The sequence below is a fragment of the Belonocnema kinseyi genome, chromosome 5 (assembly GCF_010883055.1).
Source record: "Belonocnema kinseyi isolate 2016_QV_RU_SX_M_011 chromosome 5, B_treatae_v1, whole genome shotgun sequence".
Taxonomy (NCBI): domain Eukaryota; kingdom Metazoa; phylum Arthropoda; class Insecta; order Hymenoptera; family Cynipidae; genus Belonocnema; species Belonocnema kinseyi.
In genome coordinates, this window is record NC_046661.1 from 70,764,608 (window position 1) to 70,771,082 (window position 6,475).

Consider the following 6,475-nt stretch of genomic DNA (forward strand, 5'->3'; position numbering starts at 1 on the left):
ATGCTGTTGGTTGCGTATAAGTTCTTTTTTATTCACAGAAGCTTACGGTTTACCAAACGGGTAGTTAAAGTTTCTGAAGCGACAGTCATTCCCTCGTCATTTTCCTGTACACCCTCTTATTTTTTCTACCGACTCCTCGACCGCGTTTTACCCAAGTGTACATTAATTTTTATCTAACGTTTTATATATTTTACAATTATGTCTATTAAAATGTCAACTACCAAGTACAGTTCGGTAGACATTGGTATTAATTTGTCACACTTTCATGTGTGTGAATGAGGTATTATCGAATTCGATTTCACGCAACTAGAAATGAAACTTGATGAAAGTGACCCAGCTGAAAAGAGTTTACCCAACTGAGTTTGTTAAAGTTTCTCGAATTATTTCTCTTTGTGTTGGTGATTGATTTATGCAAATATTTTCTTATTGTGATTACATAATAATAAGAATAAAAAATACGAAACAAGTTAAGAAGAGAATGAAGGGGATTTGGTTGGTTCTCTTCTTATTTTTCTTTTCTCTTTTTTATTTTTGACGAAAAAAAATTTAATTTTTTCTGTTCGATTTTAGGTAAAAATTGTTATCTTGCTTCAAATTTAAATATTAACATTTTATAATCGTTTTATAAATTTTCTCGTTGTATTCTTGGTTTTCTTTTTAGGAATTCTGTACATTATTTAATTATTGGACTTTAAATAGGATTTTAATCTTATTTGAATTTCTTTAATTTTTATGTTATATTATTTAACCTCATGATATTTATTTTGCATTCATTAAAATTTGTTTTAACTGCAATAAATATGTTCTTTGAATAGCATATCTATCAATGTCATTGATTTTTTCCTATCGCCAACACTTCACTAGGTACTTGTCGAAATTACAGTTTTAAACTTTTTACAGAACATTTTATATGTCATAGTTCTAAAGAGAGTTTTTAAAGGTCGAAGCATAATTTAAAATTAAATTCACTAATTTAGGCGAAAGATGTCGTAAATCCAAAAAGTTATTTTGTAAATAATTTTAATGTATTTTTAATACAAACTTGAACTTTTCTTTGGTTAAACAACTTTTCTCTATTAATTTTTTTTTGTACCTTCTGTCATTTTTCTAAAGAAATTATTTTTTTATTTTTTATGTTACTTTTCACGATTAACATAAAAAAACACGTCCTGTAAGAAGGTAATGATTAAACAAATTTGTAGATCTATCTTAGTTGCATAATTTTTGTGCATTAATTTTGTTCTCATATCCTGCATAATTGGTCCTCCGCACGGAATATTTTATTTTTCCTTATCGAGGCGTCCTAACGATAGGATGCCAACGCGCGCGATCGACTAGATGATACTTAACCAAAAATAGAAACAATAAAAAGCTAACCAAGAAGTAAGCACTAGAAAGTTTTAGATTGCGGACTTGAACAAGATGAAGCTAGAAGTTGGCCAAAACTAGAAGATGCTTGCTCGCTCCATCAAAACATTAAAGTGCTATCTCGGGCGAGCAAAGCATGAAGGTTCTAATTCTCGCTTATAAACTAAACGCGAGAAGTGGCAACCTTCATTCTTTGCTCGCCCGAGATAGAACTTTCATGCTTTGATGAAGCGAGTGAGCACCTTTTAGTTTTTGCCAACTTCTAGCCTCATCTTGCTCAATTACGCGAGCAAGACTTTCTAGCGCTAACTTCTCGGTTAGTTTTTTATTGTTTTTATTTTTGGTTAAGTACCGTCAAGTCGTGTCACGCGCGTTGGCACCCTACCGTTAGAACGCCTCGTTATGGTTAAAACTGGAACCCTTCTCCAAGAAATTCTGAACTCGATCTTTCTTTTAGTAAAACCTGTTTTTCTTCATTCAGGGCATCAAGTTACGTGTGGATTAAAAGAAATCCACTATGGTCAGTTATGACCATTAACATGAGAATGTAAAAATGATTGCATCGCCGTGATTAATGCTTATAGCAATGATCATTTAAAAAATCTGAAATACGGAGAGGCGAGGGGACTTAAGATAATACAGTACCCCAATTTGTGAGAAGCAAAAAGGCTCACATTAATAATGGAGACCGATTTGTGAGAGATGACAGGAATCACAATAATAAATTACCGTGGTTTGTGATTGACGAGGAGCCTCACGATAATAAGGCACTCCGATTTATGAAAGGCAAAGCTCTCACAGTTATAAAGCACCCTGCAGAAAGCAGTTTAAAATAATATTTCAACCTCCTCGCGGTGAAATCTCTAAACTACGACCTTGATAGGCCAAATGCAGAGTTTTATGCAGGAAATAGTATTTATGATATATTTAATTACCTCAGTTACATTAATTAAAATACTATCTTCAATTTCAAAATCTTTTCTGACAGTAAAAAAATGCAATAGGTTTGTTTTTCAAAGTATGCGATCGAAAGAAATGCACCGTAACGGTGCAGAATGTCGTATGCGCGATTTTTTCCCCCACTGATCCATCACTTCAAACATAAAAAAATATGTTAAGAAGGATATTATAAAGAATATTCCTGTAAACTATGGATGCGCAAATTCTGGAACATAGCTTAAAATATTCTCTGAAAAATGAATATATTTCTTTACCTGTACTTTTAGGCAACTATTTTTTTTAATCTGAAACAATGGCCTTATTTGTGTCTACAACATACAATTTGTTTATCAGAATCGGTTTCTTTCCCTCCCATAACTCCCACAAAAATGAATTTTCAGGGTTTTCATTGGGAGAAAATGCAGTTCACACGGATAAGAACCTGTGACAGGAATTTTAAGTTAATATGTGCAAGCGCAGATTTTGTACGCTAAACCGGCTAGCTACTGTAGACTGATTTTTAGCACAAAATTTTATATGTTTTCAACATCTCACACTTGTGGCGAGCTACTAAATTGCATCATCTCTTACTGCTGAGAAAAATCTCAGCTCCATATTTTTCACAGATATATAGGAAAACGAATGGAAATAGGGGTGGATTCCCAGACGTGGAAATTTCTGTACTATGCCGGAGATCGTACCACCGGCGCGGCGTAGGAATGGTAATACAGCCATGGTCGAGGTAATACATCCCAGGTGGAAATTTACAACTGGCTGGGTACCGCGCCAGTACCGCCGGGCGGTTAGCGGTACTGGCATAGTACTTGCATATTACCATCTGGCAAACAGCTGGGTACTGGCATAATTGCGAAATGTCACTCGGCTGGGAGCTGTCTGTCAGTACTGGCGCAGTACTAGAAATGGTATAATATATGTACTGACAGTCTGTACTGGCGAGGTACTGAGAATGGTATTATGCATGTACCGAAAGTCTGTACTGGCGTGGTACTGGGCATGGTATTATGCCTGTATCGAAAGTTTGTACTGGCACGGTACTGGGGGTGGTATTATGCCTGTAACGAAAGTCTATACTGGCGCGGTAATGGGAAAGGTATTATGTCTGTACCGAAAGTCTGTACTGGTGCGGTACTGAGAATGGTATTATGGTTTACCTAAAGTCTGTACTGGCGCGGTATTGGGAATGGTATTATGCCTGTTTCGTATGTATGTACTGGAGCGGTACCAGCATAACTACAAAATGTCACTTGGCTGGGAGTTGTCTCTTAGTACTGGGACAGTACTAGTAATGGTAATATGCCTATACCGAAATTCTGCGCTAGCTCGGTACTGGGAATGGTATTATGCCTGTGCCGTAAGGCTGTACTGGCGCTGTACTAGCATAAGTACCAAATGTCAATCGCCTGGGAGTCTTCTGTCGGTACTGGGGTGGTATTGACAATGATAATATGCCTGTACTTGAAGACTGCACTGGCGCGGTACTGGCAGTAGTACAAAATGTCTCTCAGCTGAGAGTTGGCTGAGAGAATAAAAATTCATAAAAGGACGATCCTACTTGACGAAAATAATTTTTTTTGCAAACAAGAGAGCTCATTACAAAATGTACAATGCGAAGCCGTTTCAATTTTTTGCAGAAATATTTTCTGGTATAATTTTAATACTATGAAGACTTGGTTAAAAAATTAATCATTTATAATGCTGTAACCAAAAACAAAATTATCTTATTTTTTCAGAAAATTCTTAAAAGCGAATTTCAAAAAATAGTTCTTTTCACAAACGATGAAATTGTTAGAACCAAGCCTGTGACAGGTTTTTAAAAAGTAACTAAGATGTTTAATATCAAGGGAGCTTTCTTAATCTATTAAAAAAGAATTTATCAACGGTATTTTTGAGGGCATACAGAAGTTTTAGCGCTAAATAATACCTGGGTGAAAATAACTATAACTGAAAGGTACTATGGCCCGAATATTACTTAAAGAAAATACGATGAACAACAATTTTAAGATCCATGTAACGATACTTATATTATGAAAGAAACACGTGGTACAACTCGATGAGTATCAACATATTTAAGTTAATGAAAAAGGTACAGAAAGTTGACTCAGAAGTATGCCACCTAAATTATTTATTGCGGATTTTCTTCGCAAGCAGCTGCTGCACTTATTTTGCTTTTTTCCACCATCTCGATCACCGGCATATGATAACCAGCGTGTTATATATGAATTGAAATCCTTGATGGAGACATCTGCGAATTTTTGTAACACAATTTCTATAACAAGAAACAGAACATGAGTTATGCAGAGGCCGTAAATCAAAACAAATTTTTTTAAAACATTATCGAATATGATAACACTTACCTTTCAAAATCATGTACGTCCTTGTCGTCAGAAAATTTTCTTTCATTTGCCCTTTAGTGCAACGACGAAACCCATTATATTGCAACTGTACTTCCTTTGATATTATCATAGGTAAAACTGCATTTATAGCTGGTTTGAAACCAGTGAGAAGCTCTAACCAATCATTTTCATTAAATTACTTTGAATTTTGATGCCCCCCCCCCACCTTATGGAGCCCCAAAAATGGTTTACAAAACTGAAACTGAAATTTTTGCCCAAAATTGACACATAAATGCTCTGTTTTTCCCTTTTTCGCCATAAATTAGTTTTGTTTGTTAAGTGAAATGGCTTGAAATATTTTTCAACTAATTAACAATTGTTTAAAAAATTTATTTTTGTTTAAATAATTTTTTTGCGCTCACTCATTGAATGGTAGATTTTTTATGTTTTATTGAACAATTGGTCATTTTTAGGAATAATTATCTTTGTTTCTAACATTAAGTATTTGATTAAACAATTAATTATTGTTTAACTGTAACTTTTTCTAAAAAGAGTTATAAAATTCTAGTTTTTTTCAATTTAGTTAACTTTGCTGATTATTATTGAATATCTACGTCATTTAGATACTAGTCACTTATTTTGAAATAAATTCTTATTTTTTAAAATAAATCTGGTTTGTTTAAAAAATTTGTTTTTCAAATTTTTGTTGTTTCAACCATTATCGTATTGTTTAATAAATGTATTAAATATTAATGTGACATTTTATTGCAAATTTTCATTGAAAAATATAATTTTTTTTCTCAATTTAATTAAGAATATCGCTTTTTGTTAAATATTTAAACGTCAAACAAATACTTTAAATAACTAATATTTGTTCATAAAATGTTTTACATTGGACATGAAAAGTTAATTTTTTAGTAAGACTTTATCCTATAAAAATTACATTCAATTTTGTCGTTCTGAAAGTATTTTTATAATTTTTTCCTTTAAATCACCCTCGTAGACACACTCGTTTGTCCTCTGAAAGCTCAACATAAGTTTTTTGTTTATTTTGATCTCGCACATTAGCTGTTAGTATTCTCAAAGGAAATAAAAATCTTTATATTTTTTGAACGTCAAAATTAAAAAAAAAATTTTGCTCTGTACAATGAAAAATTACCACAATAATTGCAAAAAACAGAAATTTAACAAAATTGTTTAAACAAACAAATTTATTTAAAAAATAAGAATTTAATACAAAATAAGGTAATAGTATCTAAATGATGTAGATATTTAATATGTTCGTATATTTATATAATATATGTATATTTAATAATAAGCAGAAAAGCTAACTAATTTTTTTTAAACTAGAGTCTTACACCTCTTTTCAAGAAAAAGTCACAATTATATACTAATTAATTGTTTAAACAAGTACTAAATGCTTAAAACAAACATAATTATTCCTACAAATGTAAGATTTTCTAATCAAACATAAAAAATCGACCTTTCAATGAGTGAGTAAAAAAAATTTTTAACAAAAATAAATTGTTTAAACATTTGTCAGTTTGTTCGCGGATACATAAACAATTACACTTCACAAACAAAAATAATTTATGGCAAAAACGGAAAAAATAAAGCAAATAATTGATTAGAGACTCCCAAACAAATTTTTAATATCTCCCGCAACGTAAGTTTAAATCCAGAAAACCTGAATCCAATTTTTCCGAAAATCAAAATTCACCATGTTAATCTTCTGGGATTTTCAGGGCCTTTGCGGCACGTCTTAATATTAACCGATTTGGCTCAAACTTGAAGGGATTTTTTTTCCGGCAACA

General features: G+C 32.3%; 1 protein-coding gene across 1 annotated transcript in view; it reads right to left on the reverse strand.

Moving 5' to 3' along the window:
- Positions 1 to 6,475, reverse strand: part of LOC117173133 (nephrin-like) — a 1,314,621-nt gene that overhangs the window by 1,307,166 nt on the left and 980 nt on the right. The gene's annotated exons all lie outside the window — the stretch shown is intronic.